Source organism: Vulpes vulpes, chromosome 2 (genome assembly GCF_048418805.1).
Source record: "Vulpes vulpes isolate BD-2025 chromosome 2, VulVul3, whole genome shotgun sequence".
Classification (NCBI taxonomy): Eukaryota; Metazoa; Chordata; class Mammalia; order Carnivora; family Canidae; genus Vulpes; species Vulpes vulpes.
The window spans coordinates 25,567,709-25,594,763 of record NC_132781.1 but is presented as its reverse complement, the minus strand read 5'-3'; the positions used below and the strand labels follow the sequence as shown (position 1 = coordinate 25,594,763).

The 27,055-nt window shown below is 39.4% G+C and overlaps 1 protein-coding gene across 2 annotated transcripts in view; it reads left to right on the top strand.

Annotated features, from left to right (window-relative positions):
• Positions 1-421: 421 nt before the first annotated feature.
• SPOP (speckle type BTB/POZ protein) overlaps positions 422-27,055 on the top strand; it is a 66,690-nt gene continuing 40,056 nt past the window's right edge. Inside the window, exon 1 of one of the 2 annotated variants that reach the window (XM_025995855.2) lies at positions 422-713. The gene's annotated coding sequence lies outside the window, so the exon portion shown is untranslated. The remainder of the gene's footprint in view (positions 714-27,055) is intronic. The other variant, XM_025995856.2, reaches the window with a different exon arrangement.

The following is a 27,055-nucleotide window of genomic DNA, read 5'->3' as shown; positions in this document are numbered from 1 at the left end:
TAAGCCACCCCCATGCCCGTCCTCCCCCCCCCAAGAAAACCGAGAGGTTTTGTTTCCAAATGCCAACATTCAGTTACTCTAAAGTCTTTAGCATCATGGTAAAGTCCAAAAAATATTTTGCTGACACAGAGCTGTTTAGAAAATGCGAGGGAATGCAAGTTAAAGTTGTTGGTAATCCACGAATTTCTGGCAAATATAGGTTGCTATTGTTCAATGCCTTTACTGCTACGCCGCCCGCCCCCCTCCCCCCTCCGCTCCCCCCCCCCGCCCTGCCAGGCCTCTACTCGGGCCTCGCACCTCCGTGTAGTCCGCCGCGCCCCGCGTGCAACCCCCTCCGCGTTCCCGCCTCTTTCTAGTCAGGCCCCTCCTCCCCCTCAAATCCCTCGGGCCCCGGGAAGCCGCCCGGACGCACGCGCACTAAGGGAGGTAGGCGGAGTCTTGAGGAAGTGGGAGGAGGGGCAGGAGAACCCAGGGAGGGGAGAAGAGGGGCGGAGGCCGCGCGGGGTGGGGCCCGGCGGGTACGCGCTCGCTGCGTCGACGTGCTGACGCCATGACGCCTCGGCCGGTGTGTGTCGGTGTGTGTGTGTGTGAGTGTGCGCGCTCCGAGTGTGTGTGTATTTGTGTATCGGCGGTCCCGCAGGTCCCGGATGTTGCGGACAGTATGAAGCGAGCGCAGGGGGACGGGGACCAGCAGCTGTCGCCGCCGTTCTCAGGTGAGTGGGGGGAGGAGAGTCAAGGGAGAGGGCTGTCCTGTCGGAGTGGGGGGGCGCCTCCCTTAAGAGGTGACTGACCCCAACTCCCCCCCCCCCCCGGAACCCCCCCCCGCCACACATATACTCTTCCCTGTCCCATATCCCACATCCTGGGTTACGTGGCCTGGGAATGCCAGAGCCTAATCAACCGTTCCTTCTCCCAATCCCAAGCATTCAGGAGACACAAATGCGCCCCCTGCCTTCAGCCCCCCCATCGTTTTCCCAGCCCCATCCCCCTTGCCAAATAGTGAGCTGTCGCCTGCGGCGAGATGGGTGACTGCGCATGCGCGAGTGTGAACGAGCTAGGGGTGCTTGTTCGCTGCCCCCGGGGCGCATGCGCATCGCTGTGTTGCAGGGACCTGCGGGATAAAGAGCCCCTTGACCACGCGCCCGCCTTCTTCCCAGACAGTGGGCTGCCAGATAGTGCGCCTGTTGCTCGTATCCAAAACGGAGAGTTTAAATTATCTGACAGACTTACTGACAAAGCACTGTTTGCATCTGGTGTTGCCCTAGAGACTCCCAGGCTACTAACGCCTTCCAGAGCCAACGTGCCCCACGCTGACCCTTCTTTTGAAACTGTCACTGCAACTTCTAGTTCCAGCATTACTTTTCTTTCCTCTCATAGTAATGCTGTACTTTTAATATAAACATCCCCTAAACTTAGTAGTAGGTGCCCCAACCCATTCAGTAATTCTGGCAGGGGATTTTGGTGGCCTTTCTAAGGAGTTACTGAGGGTCACAAAAATAAGGGGGACTACCTTTTAGTAAAATTCTTAATTGTCATAGAAGTAGATAAGGTAGCGATAAAGAACACAGTGTAAGGCTTAGAGCAGTAACTGTAAATCAAGACATCAGGGTTCTCTCTAGCCCTCGTGTGACCTATTTGCCTCTCTCTTTTTTTTTTTTTTTGTAAAAGATCTTCCTTTAAAAAAAAAAGGATCTTCCTTAGCACTTTCAGTTTTAGCTGTACATTATTGATGTTCTGTGAACATGACATGAAAACAAAAGCAATCTGAAACTACGAGTGGAAAATAACTTACCCTGTGGAGGTTTTAACTTGAAGCAGTGGGAGTGATGTTTCTTGCACATTTACAGATAACGAAGAGCAATATAAAATAAGGAATTCTAAAGTACAGTGATATTTCTGTGATCTAGGACCTAGGTTTTCAGTTGGCAGATTATTCATAGTCCTTAATTTGCTGCTTTATTGCCACTCTCAGATACTTCAATGCTTCTTCCCTCTGCCATCAGAACAGGGTGAGGAAATAATAAACTCTTACAAGCAGGGGATTTGCTGAATAGCATTGAAATGAATATAGTTGAATTGTTGGGGTGGGGGGCAGCCTTTTGTGTGTTTTTCAATTATCTTTGCCAAACCTGTTTCCTATCTGGATAACTGGGAATGGGCAGTATTAGTAAGCCTTATTTTCTATTTTCTTTCCTTTGTGTCCTTTCTTTGGTATTCTAGCAAAGATTCTTAACTGTAGAACCTTATGTTTTGGGGCCTTAACGTGTGTGTGTGTGTGTGTGTATATATATTTATATATATATATGTGTGTGTGTATGTATATATATATATATACACACACACATACATATTTTCACTTCCCTTTTTAACCCTGGCCTTTGCATGGTTCAGCTGTCTTTTGTGCTGTTTCCTGTTGCCATGGTTTCAGTGGGAACCAAGAGATGACATGGAAGCAGGACAGGAATTTAGGGGGCATATATCATCTTGTTTCCTGGAAAGAGCTGGAGACTCATCTTGTTTTCCTTGTGTGAAGAGTGAGAAGTATAAGTTACTGTGATAGCTCCACACTTAGGGTGGGAATGGTTGGTGTACAATGGCACTTTGGTGACTTCTGTTTGAGCCCTTCATAGTGGTTAGTGAACTGAAAGATGTTCACTGATGCCTGTGTCCAGACTTGCATCCGGTTCTGGTAAAAATCTTGAAATAAAACTATCGAGGTAATAAATATCCATTTCTCAGAAGGTTTCTGTCATCTCTGATGTTTTGGTGCTTTGTTTTTATCTGGAAACATTTCACCTGGTCTAATGGCATATTAAAAAAATTTTATGCTGTGAAGGCATGATTGCCTTTAGGATTAAGATGAGTATCATTGATTTGTATTGGTGCAGAGCCATGTTTTCAAAGGCTTTTTAAAATGAGTAACTCATGGGGCGCCTGGGTGGTGTATGCAGTTAAGCATCCCATTTTGGTTTTGGCTCAGATTGTGGTCTCAGGACCCTGAGATCGAGCCCCGAGTAGGGCCCCACACTCAACTCACAGTCTGCTTAAGACTCTCTCCCTCTCCCTCCCTCCCCCATCATGCGCTCGCTCACTCTTTCTCTAAAATAAATCTTTAAAAAAATAAGATGGGTAACACATAAACATAAAACAAAATTCAAAAGGTACACAGAGATAAAAATTTTCCTTCTTTGTCCTCTTTTCATCCCTCTAGTTAAAACCTCTGCAAAGGAAACTGTTGTTACTCGTATCTTGTTTACCCTTCCAGAGATAGCGCTTCTACAAGTATATACTACTTATATACCCTTTTAAGTTTTTGTCTTTATTTATTGTTTTACACAAATGGGAAGGTACTATAGCCATTATTCTGCACTTTGCTTTTTTCACTTAGTATATCTTGGCCATCATTCCATACAGTAATAGAATACCTTTTGCTTTTTGAAAGATGACAGATACTCTCTTGTACAGATGTACCATCATTCAGCCAGCTCTGATTATTGGGGACTTAGGTTGTTTCCAGTGCTACAATTAATTCCTTGTATGTGTTTTTTAGGTACATGGGTATCTTTTGGGTAAATTCCTAGCAGAAGTGGTGGACCAGAGGATATATGCATTTTTAATCTTGTTAGATATTGCCGAACTGCTTGCTGTAGAAGTTGTACGAATTTATATTCCTGCCAGCAGTGTAGGACGCTGCCTCCTTCCTCACCAACACTGTATTATCAACATGTTTTTTATCTTTGTGCAGCCTTTCATCTAAGATTTTAAGTTCTTTACGTGGCTTGTTAAGTTTCATTACTCCCAGGAGTTGTGGATAAATGCCGTCACAGTTTTGCAGATGGGAGTGGTGATGGAAGATACTGTTTGACTGAAGAGTAATGTCATGAGAATAAAGTCATATATATGCCTGGATAACAGCAAATTCATGACACTGCTCAGAAGACATGTAAAACTCATGCTTCCTTTAACTCTTAGATGCTAGTTTCTCTAAGCCCATAAGTGATGTTTTATGATCTCCTTTTGATAGCTTTGACTCAAAATTGTTTGTACAAGCGAACTGCCATTCTGTTGAGGAATTGAAAAGCTAACCTAGTTAAAGGTGCTTTAATGAGTGCTTTCACAAAATCTTGGTACTAGTACTTTTTAAAAATCTGCTGATTGTAAAGCTGTGAGGAATTTGAAAATAATTTTAAAATGCCTGTGCCTGAAGGAGCTCACAGTCTTGTTAGAAAACCAAGTCTCCTGAATATGTGAAATAGTAAGAGAGCGGTTCAAATGGGAACCATAATACACTGTGTTCCATGTTGAGAGGACTTTGTAAGAGAGTGATAAGGTTTAGAGGAGAGTTCCTTTGGGAAGCCTTCCTGGAGGAAGTGCATTTTGAGCCCACCCTCACCCTCCCTTTTACAACTGTTTGTAATTTTAACCATACAGAAAAATTCAAAGAATAGTACAATAATCACCTTTATACAAATTATCCCCTAGATTTCATAATTCACATTTTGTTATATTTGCTTTATGTACATATGTTCATATGTTTATATGTATAATATGTAAATTTTTATGTTGCAGACATCATGACATCTTAACACTTTCATACTTTAAAAACCTCAGATATACCTTCTTAAAGAGATTGTTTTGCTTCAGTGTTCTTATGGTATATTGTCACAGTTAAGGCAATTAACAGTAATTTCCTAAAACCATCTAATATCCAGTTAATGTTCAGATTTTTCTCCAAACATATATCTTTAGTCTTTTTAAATATTTTATTTAGAAACCACAAGAAATTGCCTTTATTTATTTTAAAGATTTTATTTATTCATGAGAGACACAGAGAGGCAGAGGGAGATGCAGGCTCCCTGAGGGGGGCCTGATGCAGAACTGGATCCCAGGACCCCAGGATCATGACCTGAGCCAAAGGCCGACACTCAAACACTGAGCCACCCAGGCACCCCAAGAAATTGCCTTTATGAAGAGATTAGGCCATTTTTCTTATAGAATATATTGCTTCTGGAATTTTCTGATTGTTTCCTCATAGTTTCATTTAATTTGTTCCTTTATCTCTGTATTTCCCACAAATTAGCATTTAAGTCTAAGGCCTGATTAGATTCAGATTAAATACTTTTGGTAAGAATTCTTCATAGGTGTTGCTCTGTACTTCATATTGGGTCACAATAAGAGAAATATAATCTCATATTATGCCATTATTAATGATGTTGAATTTGATTGATCATTTGTTCAAAATGATAAATACCAGATTTCCAGCGGAGACATTTTTTTCCTTTTGTAGTTAGTAAGTAATCTGTAGAGTGGTAACACTTTGGAACTATACTGTTGCACTTTTCTAGCAGTCTTTCACCTAATGATAGTGATCCTTGTCTGAACCAGTTATTTCTTTGGTTGTTGCCAAATGCTAATTTTCTAATTCTATTCCTTTTACATTGATTAGCCTTCAGTCTTCTATGAAGATTTCCCTCATCAGTTCAGAATAATAATTTCTATCAAAAAGTTAGGAAAATTCTTAATTTTCCTTTCAACAATTTCCTGAGTAAGGAGATGATATAATAATCACCTCACTAATGGTGGTAAATTAATTGTTTCTTTTTCTCACTTTTTTTGCTTTAGTACCACTGTAAATGCATGGACTTTAATTTATTCTACATGTTACCAACAATTGTAGACATTTTTTTGAAGCCCAAAATGTTCCATATTTGGCTTGTGGAAGCCTTTTAAGCTTGGTGTGTGCTTCCTTGCCCTCTGGTACAAGAAGTTCCTGCGTCACTTTTGTGTCTTTCCTGTCCTAGGTGTGGAACCCTCATCTCTGTGTGTGTGTCTGTGTGTGTGTGTGTGTGAGAGAGATATATCCATATACATGTGTGTATACACACCCATATGTGGGATATGTACGTATACCACATCTTCCCTTTTATTATGTTGTTCATCATGGAGCTTACGGAGCCAACATCTCAAACCTGAAGGTGGCTTTGTTCTACCATAATGCACCTAGTGTTGGACTCATTTCTTCTGTGCCACTGGCATTGCTGGACTCTGCACCTCACAGATTCCTTGTCTTGAGTACTCTTTGTGAAAGATGGGTAGTACTAGTACCTTTGAAGACAGCACCGCCTCCCTCCACCTCCCTAGAATAAAGTTAGCTGTAGAAGAGTCTGGGAATTTCTTCTCTCTTGAGTAACCTTGCTTGCTTTCTGAGATGAAAGGTACACAAAATGGAATTTAGAGACAGAAATTGTGTTTATGAGCTTTCTTGGAGATGTGGGGTTTGAGTGTTGAGAAAAAGCATCTTAGCATGTACGTGCACAAGTATATGTTTGTTTTTCCTCCCTTTTCCTCATTTCTCCACATAGTTGGAATGTTATGTAATATTACGCTGTGATAGCATAATTTTTTCATTATCACTAGATTTTCATCATAAAAAAAGGAATGAGACAAATTGTTCTTAATTAGGGAAAATTTTCAGATAGGCCATGAACTCTGATATCTAGCTGTCTTAACTCAGGGTCTGGAACAGTGCTGAATCCTGTGGATTTTTGTCATGACCTGAGACTCAGGAGAAATGTTGTCATATCCAAAGTGTTTTCTTAAAATCCATCACATTAATGAAGGTTAATACAAACAAAAGAAATAGTGGGACTGCATTCTAAAGGGGGCTTTAGGGGCTGGACTAATTCCTGTCTTAGAAAATGTTTTATTAGACTCTTACCATGTAGTGGTATTTTGAGTAATCTTACTGATTTCGAGCTACTCAAGGCCTGATAATAACAGTATTGTAATATTTATCTGAAATTCTTTTTTTTAAAACTCTCTTGTCGTATTTACTTCCAGACTTAGTAAAGTAATTCTTAACCTGGTTTCATAACAATACTGGCCCCATACTAAATTCTGGTTGTGTATTCAGGAAAGTGCACCTGTTTCTTGTGTTTGTTTTCAGGCGTGGTGAATCACTATGAAAAGCAAGGCTAACACATTTGCCGCTAAGTTCCAATAGCTTCTTTTACTTTTGTTTTTGACAAACTCATTATAGGAAAAAGATTCTGAACTATAATTTCTTTAAGAAATGACTTGGGCCTTCATTCTTACAACTACAGTCACGTTTTAATAGAATTGGCAGGAGTTGCCTGGCCACTCGGTGTGGCAAAGCTGGTCATGCTGCTTGGGGAGAGCTGGATGCAGGCCTCAGAATGGAAATTAAACATTCAGACACTAACCCTTACTTGACTGTGAAGACCTTTATTCTTGACTGTGTCTTTCTAAGAAGCTTTTGGCACAAATCTTCCTCCTGTGGCACTAGCTACATTACAAAGGGCTTACAGTAGTTCTCTTAAAGCCTCTAATTCCTCCTCTCTAGCATACCTATTTGTAAGAAAAAAATGTGTATGTCATCATTCATCTCCTTAATTTGAGATTTAGGTATTTAGAAATAGGTGCTTCTTTCTGTTTCTGTCATTTTGACTACTTTAGATACTTCATATGAGTGGAGTCATATGGTATTTGTCCTTTTGTATCTGGCTTATTTCCTTAGCATAATGCGCTTGAGATTCATCTCTGTTGTACCACATGTTAGAATTTCCTTCCTTTTTAAGGTTGAATAATACTCCATTGTGTGCTTATACCACGTTTTGTTTATTCATTTATCTATCAGTGTTCACTTGTGTTGTTACTTATACCTTTTGACTTCCGTGTGTCATGCTGCAAACATGGGTGTTCAGCTCTCTCTTTGAGATCCTGTTTTCAGTTTTTCTGGGTATATACCCAGAAGTGGAATTGCTGAATCGTATGGTATTTCTATTTTTAATTTCTTTAAGGAACTGCGTACTGTTTAATATAGAGGCTACACCATTTTACATTTCTACCAACAGTATGCATGCAAGGGTTCCAGTTGCTCTGCATGCTCCCAACTCTTATTATTTTCTGAGGGTTTTTTGATAGTAGTCATCCTAAGGGTGTGTTTAATTTTTTTAACTTTATTTTATCTTTTATTGAAATTGTTTTAAATTTTAATAGAGTCAGATTTATTATGTTTTTCCATTTTCATTTGTGGTTTTTGTGTCTTAATGAAGGAATCCTCCCCTATACTGACAGTTATAGCTTGTAACTGTTTTTTTGTTTTGTTTTGTTTTGTTTTGTTTTTAAAATTTTATTTATTCATGAGAGACACAGAAGCAGAGACATAGGCAAAGGGAGAAACAGGCTACCTGCAGGGAGCCCAATACGGGATTTGATCTTTGCACCCAGTATTACGCCCTGAGCCGAATGCAGACACCCAACCACTGAGCTACCCAGGCATCCCTCTTCTAAAGGTTTTAAAGTTTTGCTTTTCACATTTAGGTCTCTAATCCACATAGAATTTATTTTGATAAAAAAACAACAACAACAAAAAAAAAGAATTTATTTTGATGTTTGGCGTGAAGTAGGAATCTAACGTTTTTCCATAAGGATAACCCTGAAGTAGGAATTTAATTTTTTTTTCTGTAAAGATAACCCAGTACCCCACGATTATGTACTGAATAGTCATGTCTGCCTCTTACTACTTTATAATGCCACTTAAATGTTTCTGCATTGCCTCTTCTGTAATGTTGGTCTGTTTGCCTGTCTCATACTAGTACTACACTGCCTTAATTAGCTTTATAATTGTTCATATCTAGTATGGCAGGTCTTCCTACCTTATTCTTTTTCTGTTCATCAGCATCCCTGAAAAACCCTGTCAGGTTGGTATATTTTAATGAAGCCATTTGCTGTCTAAAATATATTGACATAATATATAATGGCCTTCTCAAAAAGAAACAAACCAAGCTTACTTAACCTAGCAGCTGACCATTAAGTTTGTCTCTTGTTCTGAATAAGCCTGTAATTTCCATTCAAATTTTAGTTTTGTTGGAGTGATTTTCATTTTTATATGGGGATATGATCGTCAAATGGAGGAGAACCTTGATAAGGACACCAGTAAAGCACTCTTGTTAACAGTATTGAAGTTCTGTGGCATCAAGGCTTTCTTGATCGTAAGGAAAATAAACCTATTTAATATAACATATAAAAGATTTATCAAAAGGAAACAGTTGTAGTAGAATCCAAGGAAAAGCTGAACAAGACCTTAGAAATTCCTGGAACCAAAACAGTTCCAAGGACTTCAGCTGTGAGACTTAATGGGCTCTGGTGTTCTGCTGTAAATAAACTTTCAGTATGCACGAGGCTTAATTCAGATTCCTTTTTTTTTTTTTTCTAAGATTTTATTTGTCTATTTATTCATGATAGACATAGAGAGGGAGAGAGAGGCAGAGACACAGGCAGAGGGAGAAGCAGGCTCCATGCAGGGAGCCCAATGCGGGACTCGATCCCGGGACTCCAGAATCGTGTCCTGGGCCAAAGGCAGGCACTAAACCGCTGAGCCACCCAGGGAACCCCTTTTTCAAAGAATTAATGACTTTGTAAAGACCTATCTCATGTTAACATAAATATCTTCATGAAAAATAACTTTTCAAAAAATTAGAAGACTGTGGCTTTTTTAAAACACTTTTGCAAATCTCTTAAATATCTTACTTATAGAAGATAGATTTTCATATCTACTTGTGGATTCAATCTGATATGACTGATGGTTTTGATTGAAGTATTTGAAGAAAATACAACCACAAGGGATATGTAGTTGGAAAAGGAAGAAGTATTTGCAAACAGTTGTGCATATTCTTCTCTGATACTACACCAAAACTTGACAGTTGTAGTTTCTTAAAAGTTAAGTTTCAGTATGGAATCTAAAATCTTTGATGTTGGGCAGCCCCGATGGCGCAGCGGTTTAGTGCCGCCTACAGCCCGGGGTGTGATCCTGGAGACCCAGGATCGAGTCCCACGTCAGGCTTCCTGTAAGGGAGCCTGCTTCTCTCTCTGCCTGTGTCTCTGCCTGTCTCTCTCTCTCTCTCTCTCTGAATAAGTAAATAAATAAATCTTTTAAAAAATAAAAAATAAAAAAAATAAAATCATTGATGTTACTGTTAAGTTAAAATCCATTGGTCTGTCTTGCAGTTTGAATGGGTTTTTCACCTGTTCATGATTTGATAACACGCATTGGTTGTCTGGGAAACATTGGTTCATTGAGTTAGGCAAATTTTCCATATGACACATTTCATAATGCAATATAAAAAAAATGTTAGGGACTCTTGGGTGGCTTAGTCAGTTAAGCAACTGACTCTTGGTCTCAGCTCAAGTCTTAATCTCAGGGTGGTGAGTGCAAGCCCTGCATTGGGCTCCATGCAGGGCATGGAACCTGCTTTAAAAAAACAAATAAAAAGCCCACATTAGTTAATATCATAACCGATCTCATCAGAAAAGTCTGTAAGTATTGGGAATCTGTCAGGAGCTACAAGATTTCCAAAATTCTAATTTTTGATTAAAAGTTCAAATTTTATCAAGAAAATTTATTGCTTTATCAAAACCATTCTTAAGTGATATTGACTTAAAAGGAGAATCACGAGTACAAGATGGTGAAAGACACCGGACTCTGGTACAGTTTGATGTCATTACCTTGATTTATGCTAGAGCACCAGTAGTTTTACCATTGTTGGTTTTGTATCACTAGTGCAAATGTCAACGCAGTGGAAAAAGGCAAATGATTTCTTAGTAGTATGAAAATAGTTTCAACTTTATGAACTCCTTGAAAGGGACTTCCAGGGATCAGTGGACTACATTTTAGGAACCACAGCCTTATGAGACGGTGTGAGTAGGGAAACAAAGGCCTATTACTTGAGATAGAATAAGTGTTCGTGGTAGAATTTTACTGCATTGTTGCTATTATTTACTATCATTTAACATGATACAGAAATGAATAGAATACTTTAAAAGTTTCAGATTTCTTGTTGAACAGAAATGTTTTCCTAGTCGTGATCATTTTCAAACAGCAGAGTTTAAGGTATCCAGATTTTCAACCAGATATTCTTTCAGGTACGTGATCATCTTAAGGTAACCCATTTTAATATAGCTTATGGGATTTATATCCTTGTAGTAGCACATGCAGCTTAATGTTTTTTTTTTCCAGAAGTTGACTACATTAAAAAATATGAAATCCAAAAATTTGGGAAGATCTTGCCTTAGCAGAAAAGGCATAGAAGGGGGGATTAAGGGTGAGAATCTGCCATTCCAGCCTTATGTCTTTTTGATTATTAAAGGTCTTGCTAAAGAGAATATCCCTTCCCCCACCTCCCACCCCCATTTAAACATGTTTTATGATGGAAACAGGAGTAGTGGTGTTAACTGACTTTGTTTCAACAAGTATCTATTGAGTGACTATAAATGAAAGGTTTTGTAAATCGTAGGGAAGGAACATGTTGTGAAATGAGTGGGGAAGTAAACCAGTATTACGTACTTGGGTATTTATAAGAGGAAGGGATCATTCAGTTGGGAAAGCTGGGGTGGGAGTCTGGACTGTCTTTGTGAAGGTTACCTTTGAGTTGGGTTTTGAAGGGTAGGTATTTTAAAGGCTGGAATTTTGATTGGCAGGGATGGGAAGGGAATTCAGGCAGAAGGAACATCATAAGCAAAAATGTGGAGGTGGGGAAATGCAGTGTGTGTTAGTATAGGGTGTGTACTGGAAATAATGAACAGTGCGGTGGAACTGAAGCAAAAGATGCCTGAGATAATAGGAGGTAAAATAGGAGAGAAATTGGCCCAGAACATGGAAGGTCTTCTATCAAGGCCAGGCATTTAGGCTTTAATGTGGTAAGTGATGGAGAGACTTTGATAGATTTTGATCGAAAAATAACACGCTGAGTGTGCTTTCAGAAAATGTATTCAATTTCATTCATTTATTCATTCATTCATTGACTGTTTTTTAAAATAGTTACTCTGAAAAATAAAATAAAACAGTTACTCTGTGCCAGTTAGTCATGAAAAACAGCGTATACAATGGTGAACCAAATAGAAAATCGTATTCTCATGGAATTTCCCATCTAGGAAAGAAACTTCAGCAAATAAACACAAATGTAATTACAAATTATTAATGAAGGAAAAGAATAAATTACTGTTGGAGAATAATGGGATACTTCGGTCTAGTTGAGGGAATCTGGGAAGGCCCTGCTGAGGGAGCTAAACATTAACTGAGTAGCTCCCTTGTGCTGGATACTCTTTCAAGTACTGGGGATATATAAGGAACAGAACAGACAAAAGTCCCAGCTCTCATGAAGTGCATATTCAGGCAGTAAATAAGGTAAATAAATTACGTGGTATGTTAAAAGGCAGTATGTCCCAAGGAGGAAAATAAAGCCTAAGAAAGAGATAGGGTATGTTGGGGTGGATGTGGGGGTTGCAGTATTAAGTGGAATGGCCATGAAATGTCTCACTAAAGCACTACAGAGGTGATATTTGAGTAAATTATCTGTAGAAGCTGCCAGAGCTCTAGGCAGAGGGAATAGCAAAGGCAAAAGCCATGAGGAATGATGCACCTGGTGTGTTCAAGGAGCAAGCACGGAGGCCAGTGTGGCTGGAGTTAAGTGAGCAAGAGAAAAAGTAGAAGTGAGGGCAGAGAGGTTAGTGGGAGTCCAGAACCTGCAGAACAGTGGTTCTCTCCCATAACTGCCTCTTAGAGTTACCTGAAGAGCTCTTAAATATCTGGGTGCCTGGGCTGCACCTCATACCACTTAAATAAGAACCTTTGCAGGTGGGACTCAGTGGCAGAGGCAGTGGAGAAGAGTAGATGGATTTGAAAAGTATGTTAAAGAAAGAATCCATTTAATTATAGATTGGTTGTGGGGGTTGAGGAAGAAGAGTGTCAAGACTGACTCCCAGCTTTCTGGCTCAAGCAGTTGGATGTGTAGAGGTGCCGCTTACTGAGATGGGAGTGGGAGATAAGAATGGGAGGGGCAAGTGTGGGTTTTGGAGGGAAGATTAGAAATCAGGAGTTCAATTTTAGACATGTTAAATTTGAGATGCGAACATGGCTAAGTATAAATATGTTAAGTAGGCAGATATATGAGTGGGGCTTGAAGTGAAGTCAGAACTTGAGGTAATAAATTTGTATATCATGTGCTTACGATGGTCTTAGAAGTATCTAAATGACATCACATAGGATAGATTTGATGGAAAGAACTAGAGGTGTGGAAACTGGTTAGCCTGTTCCAGCAACTTGCACAGGGATTGGTGCTAGTGTGAACTGGGAGAAAAGAAAGTGAGTTGGAGATTTGAGGCCCTGAGGAGCCTTGAAGGGGTGGAGGTGGATAGTAGGCCAGGAATGCAAGACAGCTTTGAGATACCAAGCCTGGATGAATGATCGGTCTGTTAGCAGATATAAAATAGTCAGGAGGAGCTGCTTTGGAAAAAAAGATAGTGTTTGGCTTTGCATGTATTGACATTTAGGAGAGGCTGCCTAGCAGGCATGCAGTTGAATCTATTGCCCTGGGTTTTCGAAGAGCAGATGAGGCTTGAAAGATAGATCTAGGTCTCATTTATATAAAATTGATTCACCGTGGGAGCGGCAAACTTTATGAAAATAAACATCCAAAGTCTCTATCATAACTTGTTAGGTCCTCTGTGGTGTGGTTCCTGCCTATCTCATGTACGGTGTTTTCCTTTGTTGTGATCAAGTCGCCCTGGCTTTCTTTTTATTTTTCCAATATATCCAGCTAAGTCTTCCTTCAGGGCTTTTGTACCTCTTCATCTTGATTCTTCTTTTCCACTTGGTAAAGGGAATAGGTGTTCAGGGAAAAAACTTTGGAAGTTGGTATCTGGGGAGTAGAGAATATTCCAAGAGATCCTGGCTTGGGTAGAGAGTGTGGGTGAGCATCTGAAGTAGAATGGTGGTGGGAGCCATAGACCGTTGGGGTTCTTTTGACACCAAGACACCAAGCACTATGCTGGTCTTATGTACTGCAGGACTCCAATCTGTTGACCAGAAAGGCTCAGTCAGTGGTAGTTCCCTTCCACGTTGGTGATCTGATGATGGAGTAGTGGTTGTCCTTTGTTTTTTTAATTTTTTTTTTATTTTTAAGATTTATTTATTTTATTCAGAGAGAGAGAGAGAGAGACTGAGAAGCAGAGACACAGGCAGAGGGAGAAGGAGGCTCCATGCAGGGAGCCTGACATGAGACTTGATCCCGGGTCTCCAGGATCACACCCCAGGCTGCAGGCGGCGCCAAACCGCTGCGCCACCCGGGCTGCCCTGTCCTTTGAAATATAACTTGACTTGATGATAACCTGACTGATAGCCCTCCTGTCACCACTTACGGAAATGTCCTCTGTGTAGGTGAAAAACTTCCTTCAGTGAAAACTGCTGGTAAATTATTTCAGAAACTTCTGGCTTGAAGAAACACATGAAAACAGCAGGGAAATGAGTTATATGTTGATTTTGATGCATTGTTAGGGACTGTACTGCTTCTCACGAGCTGGTGCATCACTCCTTAAGTGGTAGTGACAGTAGTAAATGTGAGTAATGCACCATACACACAAGCCTTTGAAAAGAGATGTATGTAATTGCAAAATCTATACTGTATTTTTATTCAGAATGAAAAGATTTGCTGATTTTAAATAATAAGAAATATTTTTCTGATACTTTTTCTGATTTTAAAATAATAGGAAATAGAAAAAAAAACCCAAACTTAAAAACATTGCATGTCACTAAAAATAATCTTTTAAAATAACTACATAGAATTCTACATAGAGTTTTTTTTTGTATGAATGCATCATATTTGGTCAATTCCCTACAAATGAACTTCCTTTTTCTCTAATATTTGCTTATAAATTATGCTCTGATGAGCATCCTTATACATAAATATTTATACACTGATCAGATCAATTTGTTAGGATGGATTCTGGAAGTGGAATTGTGTGTTAAGGGGTATGCAGTGTTCCATTTTGTCCTAATTATTCTTCTGATACTTTTATAGTTGGATATTTAAACAGCATTAAAGAACATTTTAATAAAGGAAAGAATCTATTATTTTGTTAGCCATTTTCCTCTTTCCATCTGAAAAGTTTTGTTTCTTAAATACCCAGTTTTAGGTCTTACTAGACCTACCTAAAGAGAATTTGGTAGTAGGGAAAGACATACACAGAAGAATTATAGTACTCTGCATACTATGTTAATTATCAGGTAAGGGTTCTAAGTAATCTTTGTTAACTGCCAAGAAAGTGTCAGTAAGTATGATAGGAATTCAGAGGGAATTAGGGTGATCAGGAAAGACTTCAAGGCAATATGGAACTTGACCTGGATCCAGAAGGATAATATTCAAATAAGAGGTAGGAGAATATTCCTGGCTTTCAGAATGGTGTGACCAGATTTAAGGAAGCCACATGATTGTGTATGAGCTGACACATAGGCTATAGTCTAACCAACAAACTAGAGAGCAGGGTTCATGTGGTGGTGTAGTGGAGAGGTTTGTGTGGGAGTTAAGTTATATTCCAGAGGACTGATTTTATTCTAAGCACATCTGAAGTTGTTCAGTATGGAACTAGAAGATAGAGCAGATACATAGATATGGCCCAATTTAAACTGAATGCATTAAACTCTCTCTCTCTTTTTTTTTACAAGAGGTTTAGAAGAAATTTACTTACATAAGTGTATTATTTAAATAATGAACTTTCTATAGATCTTAAAAGTTCTCATCACAAGAAAAAATTTTGTAACTATGTGATGATGGACATTAACATTGATCATTTTGTAGTATTACACATATATTAAATCATTATGTTGTGCACCTAAAGCTAATACACTCTTACATGTCAATTATATCATAAATAAATACGTGAACTTCCCAGTATTTAAATATTATGTAGTTTCACAGATATGTTGCAACTTTGTAGATCTCCGTTTCTTCTATAAAACGAAAGAGTTTAGACAAGGTGGTTGCTGAAGTACTTTCTGGTGCTGAGATTGCTACGTAACCTTTCAAGAATACCTTGATTTGGGCAGCTCGGATGGCTCGGTGCTGCATTCAGCCCAGGGTGGGATCCTGGAGTTCAGGGATCGAGTCCCATGTCGGGCTCCCTGCATGGAGCCTGCTTCTCCCTCTGCCTGTGTCTCTGCCTCTCTCTTTCTCTGTGTCTCTCATGAATAAATAAATGTTTTTTTTAAAAAAAGAATACCTTGATTTTATGACATAAATTGGTCTGCAGTTAGGCTGATACCCACTCCTAGCTCCTTAGGCATAATAATGTACCCCCACATCTTTGAGAGCAAAAATCTTCTGCTGGATGATTGTCTCCTGGCTCCTCAGGTCTAGAATGATTCACCTTTGGAAATTCAGTTGTTCTCACCTTTTATTTCTGAGTGACATTTAGAGATTTTTGTTCAAAAGAATTTTGTGGCCAAGATTCAGCCTCAAGAGGATGCTGGGAGGTTGAGAGGGATTATTATATAATAATAGTTTTAAATGATCTTCCTGTTATTATCCATAGGAATTTATTTTATGCTGGCCTCCTTTTATTTTGAAATCAATCCCATGATGACTTTAATGTATGGCCATGCTATGTAAATACATTTTATTAGTAGTAAAATGGTAAGGATTTATTTTTCACTCTTTGTTTTGAATTGCATAACAGCACTTTTACCTCTTTTTGTATGGATAATTGAGAACTGACTAGTACTTTTTTAAACTCAGAGACTTCCTATTTAAACTGCACAGTCATCACAGGGTATTGTATAGAAGTGCTGAATCACTATATTGTACACCTGAAACTAATATAACACTGTATGCTAACTGGAATTAAAATAAAACTTAAGGGATCCCTGGGTGGCTCAGTGGTTTAGTGCCTGCCTTTGGCCCAGGGTATGATCCTGGAGTCCCAGGATCGAGTCCCACATCAGGCTCCCTGCATGGAGCCTGCTTCTCCCTCTGCCTGTGTCTCTGCCTCTCTCTTTCTCTCTGTGTACTCTCATGAATAAATAAATAAAATCTTGAAAAAAAAAATAAAATAAAACTTAAAATGCACAATCAGGTTCCCAGCTATTAGTGACATACTATAAATGCCTTCCACCTAGCATCCCATTCTTTTCACTAAACTGTACTGCGTTTGACTAAAATGTATTTCAGAGAGAACCAAGGTAAGATGTTGTAAAGTGACCAACTAGCTCTTCTAATAAGCCCTCTCAGGATTCGTTTAATGTGATGGGGTCTTCAAGATTCAGGATACATTCTGAAGTTTTACAGGTAAACTGTTTCTTTAGTGTCACCAGAGTTGACTGGTCTCAGGGAAGAGTGGCTAAACAAACTCACAAGGGGTTGACAAATAAACCAGCATGCCATTTGATTCATTCATTCATTCCCTTTTGGGGAGGGGAGGCAGAGGGAGAGAGAGAATCTTTTTTTTTTTAATTTCTTTTTATTGGAGTTCAATTTGCCAACATACAGCATAACACCCAGTGCTCATCCCATCAAGTGCCCCCCTCAGTGCCCATCACCCAGTCACCCCAACCCCCTGCCCACTTCCCTTTCCACCACCCCTTGTTCGTTTCCCAGAGTTAGGGGTCTCTCATGTTCTGTCACCCTCCCTGATCTTTCCTACTCATTTGGGAGAGAGAATCTTAAGCAGGCTCCATCCCCAGGGTGGAGCTTGATCTCCCAACCCTGAGATCATGACCTGAGCTGAAATCAAGAGTTGGGATACTTAATAATCCACCCAGGCACCCAAGAATGCCATTTTATTAATTTTCCTTGAAGGGTGGTCTTTTCCATGACCTAGAAAACTGTCTGTTTAGTCCTGTAGTGTCTACTTCCTGTAGTGTCAAGGTATTATTAGCAAAAACTAATAGCTAATGTTTACTGAGGACTTACTGTGTCTCAGACACTGCTTCAAGCATTTTACATGTATATAAGTCATTTGATCTTCATAATAACCTTACAAAGGAAGTATTCTTACCAGTATTTAACTGATGAGGAGTCTGAGCCACAGAGGTTTTTTTTTAATAACTTGCCTGAGATCATGTAACTAGTAACTACTGTGTGGTATTAAGCAAAAGGTCACTTGGTAAGCCTAGAATCTTAGCAAAGGGAAGTAAAAATCCTCGAGGCGGTTTTATCTGGATCTTGATATAGTCACTCATTCCTTTTTAAAGCATTTATTAAGCACCTACTGTTTGCTGGATATTGCCTAGACACCAGGCTTACCGAGGTCAGTACTACAGTTGAGTGCTGCCCTCCTGGGACTGAGTCTAGTGACAAAGACAGGTAATTAGAGCAGCAAGAGATTTGCACGTTGAAAGCAAGGAGGAAAAGCATTTAAATTCTACTTGGAGAGGTTGGAGTGGATGTTTACAGAGGTGGAGGAAAGGCCTTCTGGGTAGAGGAAACACTTTATGCAAAGATGTTGTGCCAAACACTAGCTTACTCTGCAGGAATGAAACAAGAAAGTGTTGCATTAATTATGATAATGCTGCAGTATAATAATGTCCTGAACTAATTAAGCTGTTGGTTGTGGGGATTAAGAGAAACAAATGGGTTTGAAAAAAATTTCTGAGGTAAAATTGACAAGACGTGGTGATTGACTAAATTGGGGAGTGGGAAGTGGAGGTACAGGTAGTGAGAGAGACTGGGGAGTTAAGGCTAACTCCACTACGTCTGGTTTGAGTACTGGGTGGATGGTAGGATCATTCAAGACGATCAGGCTTTGAGGGGAGGATGGGCTTTCATTTTGGACCTGCTGAGTTTAAGATGCCTATGAGATAGCCATGTGATGTTGACCAGCAGGAAGCTGGTTTGCAGTGGAGAAGAGATAGGCATGTACATGGTGACTAAAGCCATGGGAAGTCATGAAATGGGGGCACTTGTAGGGATGTAGATTAGCTAGAAGGCAGGAGCAAAAGTGGAGGGGGGCAATATTCCTGTTTTCAGTAAATCCTTGTTTAAATTTTTAGGTCCTGTGTTGTCTGCTTTTGACTTGGTAGAAATCTTGTTTTTTGAAGTGTCTTAAATAATTCTTTTATCTATGGTGGTTATCTTAAAATTTATACAAAAACTGTGTTGTATTTTGATTGCAGTGGTGCTTACATGTGATTTTTGTCAAAATTCACAGAGTGTACACAAAAAGTTTAATTTTACTGCATATAAAAACTGTAAAAAAAAAAAAAAAAAAGGTGCATCCAGAGTTTGGATCCTTTTTTTGGCGGGGGGGAGTTTGGACCCTTTTAAGAGGATCTGGTTAGAGCTTTTTATAATGCCAAAACCTCATTTTAACAAATTTCTCTAAACTTTGTCTCCAGTTCCTTAACCAAGCTCACAAATACTAAAATGGATGGATTTAAATGTATCCATTCTTCTCTTACTTGATTATCACTACTGGAAAGCAGAGAGGCAAGAAAAGAGCTGAAGAATCTACAAACTGAATAGTGAGCACCATTCTGACTCCAGTCTCTGAACTACCCACCGCCCCCACCCCCGCCTATAAACTGTGAATGATTTCACTGTAAATGTCTATAGTGCTTTTTAAAATAAACGATTTTTTTCTTTTTTTTTTTTTTTAAGATTTTATTTATTCATGACAGAGAGTGAGAAAGGCAGAGAGGCAGGGACACAGGCAGAGGGAGAAGCAGTCTCCATGCAGGGAACCCGAAGTGGGACTCGATCCTGGGTCTCCAGGATCACACCCTGGGCCGAAGGCGGCACTAAACTGCTGAGCCACTGGGGCTGCCCATGATTTTTTCTTTTTGAATAAGTTCCCATCTCCTTCAAATATTGTAAGGATTGGAATAGAGGTCATAATTTCATTCCAGAATAAAGAATTAGGATAACAGTATCATTTTTATTGTCAACTCTAAAGATATTCTGAATTAGCTAAATTAACATCAGTTATGAAAAGTCAGAGTTCATAGACATGGGATATTTATTGCGGTGATTGGGTTAATTCTAAGTGGACGTCTCAAGGTCATTGGACATCAGATTTTGACCGTTTATCATGCAACAGTAGAAAAATAAGACCCCTCCCTTTCTCCACTAGGCTGCCTCGACTATTGTGCCTTGTTTAGAGTGCATGTGCGTTAAAAACTGATTACAGTGGGGGAAAAAACCAAACTACTTACTTTGGAAGTTATTTGTATTACATGATCTGATTGGATAAACTTTTGTGGCAAGGATGGGCAGTAACCAATGAATACGTACTTGTATTCCCAGACTGTCCGTAGCCAATCATAAGCCATTGCTTTCTTTTAGGTCATAGTAGTCTGCCATTCAACATAGCAACTCAACCAAATGCTGCTTTAGTTTGTTTTTGACAGTATGTGCAAGCTCAGTATTAAATTGAATGTCTTTGGATTTGATTTTTGGATTAGTTTCAAGTAGTCATTTGTTTTTCTGTCCTTGATTCATTGCCACTTAATACCAATCTCAAATCCAAGAAACAGATTCTTGTGTGTCTTGGAAACAGTAGATTGCAGTGAAGGACGTAATTATTTCGTCTCAGTCTGAGGTCTGCCTCTTCAATTATGTAATTAGAATATTTGTTTTTGTTTGGTTTATAATTTTTATTTGAAAACTCTTAACCTAAAATTTTTATCTACTAAGCTGTGAACTTCAGTCTGGTAGATGGGACATTGAACTCCATTAGGTAGAATTTGCCAGCACCTAGAAGATTTTAATTTTTCTTCAGCTGCAGTCTTAAAGGGCTGACCAATCATAGGCCTTACAGGTAAGGGCTTCTTTATTAGTAGTAGAATTTGCGGACCTCTCACATGATTTTTTTTAGTGTCATGAGCAGGACCTTTGCCAGGTAACCCTTGTGTTTGACTCTGCATCCCATTTAGTTCAGCTCCCCCTCCCTTTCCCACTTGATGCCTCATTGGATACTGAACTATCTGCTCTAAGTCCAGTGTCTGTAGTTGGGCCCCATTGATCATTTGTGGTGTATTCAGAGCAAGGGCTGAGAAAACCACTCTCTTTTTTTAAACTCTCACTTTGAAAGAAATGCTTCTGGCTCTCAGTGTAGGATGTGCTGTGCTTGGTTAGTTTTGTATGTAGGCCTTGATTCTGAGTGCTTCAGATTGGTGCTTAAGATTGTGAGGTTTTCTTTTGTGTTTTGTTTTTTCGTGATCCTCTGAGAGTATAAAAAACTGGCAATTTCTTAAGAGATTTAGTGTTGGGTATGGTTGGTTTACTTGAGTGAGGAGAGGAAAGAATGTGTTGGGAATAATCTCATAGTAGGTGTTCCTAAATTGTATTTTCCCAGTGTTCTTATAAAATTAGGAGAAGCTCCTGCCAAAAACAAAGTATACTGCATTAGATATACTGCATTTTCCTGACTCTAAAATAAAAAGGTTTTTTTTTTCACATTTCAGTGTAACACAAAAGTATTTTTTGTTTTTTCTCCAGAATGTGACAGCATACTACAATTGAAGATGTAATACTGATAATTATAGGAAAGTAAAATGAGAATTTTTGTATATATTTATTATGTTTTTAGAAACACATGTGCTCCCCCCATACATGTGCATATACACACACTTTAAAAGTCACTTGATATTTAGGTGGTCCTTTGTAAATACTTCCTACTAAACTAAAATGGTAATTTTCAAAGTGGATGAATACTTTAAAAATACATCGAGTTGCTTCCTATATGCTTTATTAGCAGTTTTATCACCTTTGGAATCATATACTATCCCATTTAATTTGGGAATAAATAGTTAAATTCATAGGGATCCTTTGCCAGTGACAAAGATAAAGAACTAAATTGACCTCACTGTGTTGATAAACCTCTCTAGGTGAAAATGGCCAGATTATATGTGAAGGAATTGAGCTGTACATGTCATTAAATCCACAACCTGATCTAAAAGCTACATATTCTTGGGATTCATAGACTCTGCAATACATACAAGTTGCTCACCTATGCTCCTTTTGCTTCCCACCTGAAATTTACTTTTCTATCAATATCTTCTTACACCTCAAGGAAACAGCAACACTTAAATCTTTTTCTTTTTTTTTAAGATTTTATTTATTGGGCAAGGGGTTGGGGTGACTGGATGATGGGCACTGAGGGGGGCACTTGGCAGGATGAGCATTGGGTGTTATGCTAAATCTTGGCAAATTGAACTCCAATAAAAAAATAGAAAGAAGAAAAAAATTTTTATTTATTTATTCATGAAAGACACAGAGAAAGAAAGGCAGAGGCATAAGCAGAGGGAGAAGCAGGCTCCAGGCAGGGAGCCCAATGCGGGACTTGATCCTGAGACCGCGGATCACGCCCTGAGCCAGGGGCAGGCGCTCAACCACTGAGTCACCCAGGTGTCCCAGCACTTAAATCTTACAAACAAAAAAGTACCACATATCATGTTTGCTATATTTTTATTTGAAGTTGTCTACTTAATTCATAAAAGATATTTCTGATCTCTTTTTTTTTTTTTTTTTGTCTAAGTCTCACTGGTTCTTTTTGTTTTTCTGTCTTTGGCCATGATGAGTATCTGTCCAGTGGATAGATGCTCAAAGATGCAAGGAATCTGGCAATCATTGGGGGAGTGTGTACAACATTTGTAGGGCAATTTGGCATTATCTGTCAAAATAAACAGTGTACAGGCTCTTCGGCTTGCTTGCATATATGTTCAGATACACTTGTTTGCTAGGTTGTTTGCTGTCGCATACACTTGGAAACCACATATCAGGGTACACTGGAATTCTTTGCAACCTTTAGAAAGAATAGGTCTATGTGTGCCTCCAGGAAACATGAATATGTGTGTGCATGCTCGTGTGTGTGTGTTTGTTGGTACATGCCCCATTTTGATTTTGTACATTTTTTGGATTTGTTTCTGAAGCTACAAAACAGTGGTTGTCTTTAGGCTTTAGAAAGAGGGATTTGGGTGTCTGGAAGGAAGCTTTTACTTTTCATTCATAGCTTTCTATAGCTTTTGAATTATTTGTACCGTATTTGTATTGATTTTAGTTTTCAGAAACCATATATGAAGATTGGCAGATATGATTTTTTAAAGATTTATTTGAGAGAGAGTGCAAGTGGAGGGAGAGGCAGAGAAAGAGAATCCTTAAGGAACCCCCTGCTGAGGGCAGAGCCTGACACAGGTATCTGTCCCTTGACTCATGAGATCATGACCTGAGCCAAAATCAAGAGTCAGACACTCAACTGACTATGCTGGTGTCCCAAGGCAGATATAATTTTAACATTATTTCTAGAGGGGCATAGACTTGTGCTCTGAGAGAGACCTTGGACAGTCATCCTCCATTTAAGGCTGAGAAAACTCAGATTTAGGAAAGCATCTAGAAAGCCTGCACTAGAATTTGGGTCCCAAGGACAGCAGAAGCTTATGAATATGTTGACTTGTTCTATTCTTATTCTATTTATCTAACTGATGTCCATTTCTCATTGTGAAGAATTGATTTTGGAAGACCCAATAAAATGTTGACCTTTTGTAAGATAGTTCTTAAGGTAACTAGCTCTGGCAGTAAAGATAAAATGATAGTGGTAACTTTTACCCACATTTTGTAACTTTAGAGGCCCAGTCCCTTAAAAGTGAAATTATATATGAGTTCTGTAAGCTTTTAATATTTGAATGTTAATTTGTCCAGAGCCTCCCTGTTTAATTTGAATACCTCACTGACTCTTCTAGAGTTTTCATTTTTATTTATTTTTTAAAGATTTTATTTATTTATTCATGAGAGACACAGAGAGAGAGGCAGAGGCATAGGCAGAGAGAGAAGCAGGTTCTATGCAGGGAACCTGATATAGGACTCGATCCCAGGACCTCAGGATCACGCCCTGGGCAGAAGGCAGATGCTCAACCGCTGAGCCACCCAGGCATCGGTCTTCTAGATTTTTTAAATTGATTTTACTGAATTTTCATTCTGTCTGGTATCCAGGGGTGAATAGATGAAGAAATCATTTTTGTGATTCAAAAGGGCTTGCTATTTAAAGGCAAAGTGTACTGTAAAAGATGGTAGGAAAATTGTTTAAAGGAAGAAAACTTATATATTAAGGAGAAGCTCTCAGTTCCTGAAAGTCTGAGCAGTTCTTTTAACTCTAAGTGAGTCTTGGGATCCCTGAGTGGCTAAAAGGTTTGGCGCCTACCTTCAGCCCAGGGTGTGATCCTGGAGACCTGGGATCGAGTCCCGCGTTGAGCTTCCTGCGTGGAGCCTGCTTCTCCCTCTGCCTGTGTCTCTGCCTCTCTCTGTGTCTCTCATGAATAAATAAATCTTAAAAACAAAACAAAACAAAACCTCTGAGTCTTTTTCCTGGCTTTTCAAGGCCAGAAACATTTTCTACTTTATTCAAACTAAGCAGAGGTGCCTGGATGGCTCAGTTGGTTAAGCATCTGACTCTTGATTCTAGCTTTCAGCTCAGGTCAGATCTCAGGGTCATGATCTCAAGCCCTGGGGCGGGGGGGTGGGGGGGGGGGGTGTTAGTCTGCACTCAGCAGAGAATCTCCTGGAGATTCCCTCTTTCCCTCTGATTCTCCTTCTGCACCATTCCCCACTTGCACTTGCACTTGTACTCTCTCTCTTTCTAAAATAAATCTAAAAAAAAAAAAAAAAAAAGCAAAGAAATTGGTAATGTTAAGGCTAGTAGTTCAACATGGGACTGGAAATATTCAATGAATATATTTTTTATAGTTGATTGACTCTAGGGCTCCAGCAATAGAAACATATTTACTAATGTTAAGAGGAGTTGTTAGGGGATTCCTGGGTGACTCAGTCAGTTAAGTGTCTGCCTTTGCCTCAGATCCTGATCTCAGGGTGCTGAGATCGAGCCCCATGTCAGGCTCCAGTCTGCTTCTCCTTCTCCCTCTGCTCCTCCTTCCTGCTTGTGCTTGTGTGTGCTCTCTCTTTCTCAACTAAAACCTTAAAAAAAAGAAAATATCTTGAGGATCAGAGTCAAATCATGTCTGTGCAGTTTTAATCAGTAAAGGTTTGGTTGAATTGAAAGGGAAAAGAGGCTCATTAGAGGGCCAAGAACAAATAGAGTGGCAATTTTATGTAATCCCACACCCTTAGGGAGGAATCCAATCTGTATAGCCATGTTATTAGCTCTGTTGTTGTTAATGTAGACTGAGCAATGGAAGTGGATATTCTGACAGTTGACTGAATTCAAACAACCACATGAGGTAAGACTGGATTGCTAGACTGGAGGATGTCAATGGTAGATGTGTTTGCTGCTCCGTTTCTAGTATCCTTTCTAATAATGGAGATCAATTAGAAACCAGTTAACACCAGTTCAGGCGAGAGAAAACTACATGGAGGGCAGCCCAGGTGGCTCAGTGGCTTAGCGCCGCCTTCACCCAGGGCGGGATCCTGGGGACCCGGGATCGAGTCCCACATTGGGCTCCTTGCATGGAGCCTGCTTCTCCCTCTGCCGGTGTCTCTGCCTCTCTCTCTCTCTCTCTCTCTCTCTCTGTCTGTCATGAATAAATAAATAAAATCTTTAAAAAAAACTACATAGAAATGGATAAATGTGGAATGTGATAGGAAGCAAGCATGCTGACAGGACTTGCTGATAAATGGGAACCCTAGGAAAAGAGGGTTTTTGGCTTGAGCAATTAGGTAGAACAGGGTGCTGTTTAGTATTTTAGTCATGGTAGACATCTCAAATAAATATTAAGGAATGGTAGAAATTGTGCTTTTTAATTCTGTTAGCTTACGGCAATGGAGAGAGCTCTCGGGGAGAGATGCTGGTTTTTTGGAAACTCAGGCCAGAAAAGTACTCTGGTATGTTAGAACACTAGACATTTTATTTAAAAAAATTAATGACAGTTAGATGCTAAAGTATAGAAAGTCATTCTTAAAGTATTAGGACATATGATTTGTTCCCAGGGTCCAACCTTGAAAGCAGGCATGAGCCTATCAATGATTAGCCCTGGTCTCCCTTAATAATGGTGCTCGGAATTCATTAGAAAAAAGAGCATACTTTTCAACAGTGTTGCCACTTGAAAATGAAGTGGGAATTGAAAACTAGGGTATAAAAATGTATCTTCTATCAGATATTTTTCTTTTTTTTTTTTTAATTATTTATTTATTTATTTATTTATGATAGTCACACAGAGAGAGAGAGAGAGAGAGAGAGGCAGAGACACAGGCAGAGGGAGAAGCAGGCTCCATGCACCGGGAGCCCGACGTGGGATTCGATCCCGGGTCTCCAGGATCACGCCCTGGGCCAAAGGCAGGCGCCAAACCGCTGCGCCACCCAGGGATCCCCTATCAGATATTTTTCCATTTCCTACATGTTGAATTAAAGACCCATACCTGACCGAAGAATCACTTAGTCATAGGAATGATAAAGTTTTGGATTAGGAGAACTCCAAGAGTTGAGTTCTGAACTCAGACCTCTTCATAGCCATGTGACCATGACCTTTGAGCTTTTGTTTCCTTATTTGTAAAATATTTGCCCCACATGCCTCATGGAGCTGTTAAAAGTCCCAAATAAGATCTTAAATACTTTAGAGACTGAAGCAGTGACTGATGTTTGTGAGGAAATGGTTATATAGCTTAAAACATTTAACACAGGATGACCTCAGAAGGCCTTTTAACAAAGACCAAGAGGATGGGGAAGTAGTGCCGTGGGTCACCCTCTGTTGTGAATCTTGAGGCTGTGGTTTCCACTAGGTTGTCATACCTAACTGTATGGACCTATTTATTCTCAGTGGTCTTACAATTCTTAACCAAAATGTCTTATGAAACAGTCGGCCCCAGATACATTTCAGTACTATAAAGATAATAAAACATAAAAGAAATTTTGGTTTTGCTGTCTTATTTGGTAGTTGAAGCTGTATTGCTGTATTCCTGGCCTTCATGCCAAAATGAAAGGCAGCAAAATATGGTTAGTATTTTTTACTTTTAAGTTTTCTCCCCTTTAGCTGACCTTTAGGCTCTGGCATGGGATTTCATTTGGTTTATTTGGGAGTATCTTTTCCTGAAGAAGTGAAAAGTATAAATATGCCAGAGGCTTGCTAGTATATGAAAGCAGCTGTTGGTCAGCAAGAGAATGGAAGGGGAAAAAAAAGGATTGGGGATGGCAAAAAGCAAAGGAAGAGGGAGGAGAAATGTAATTAAAAGCAGAGAAAAAGCTTCAATCACTTCAAAAAGTCTCAAGTTTCCTTTAAAAAAAAATCTGTCTTTGAGTTCAGGCACAAAAATTTGAGGTGATT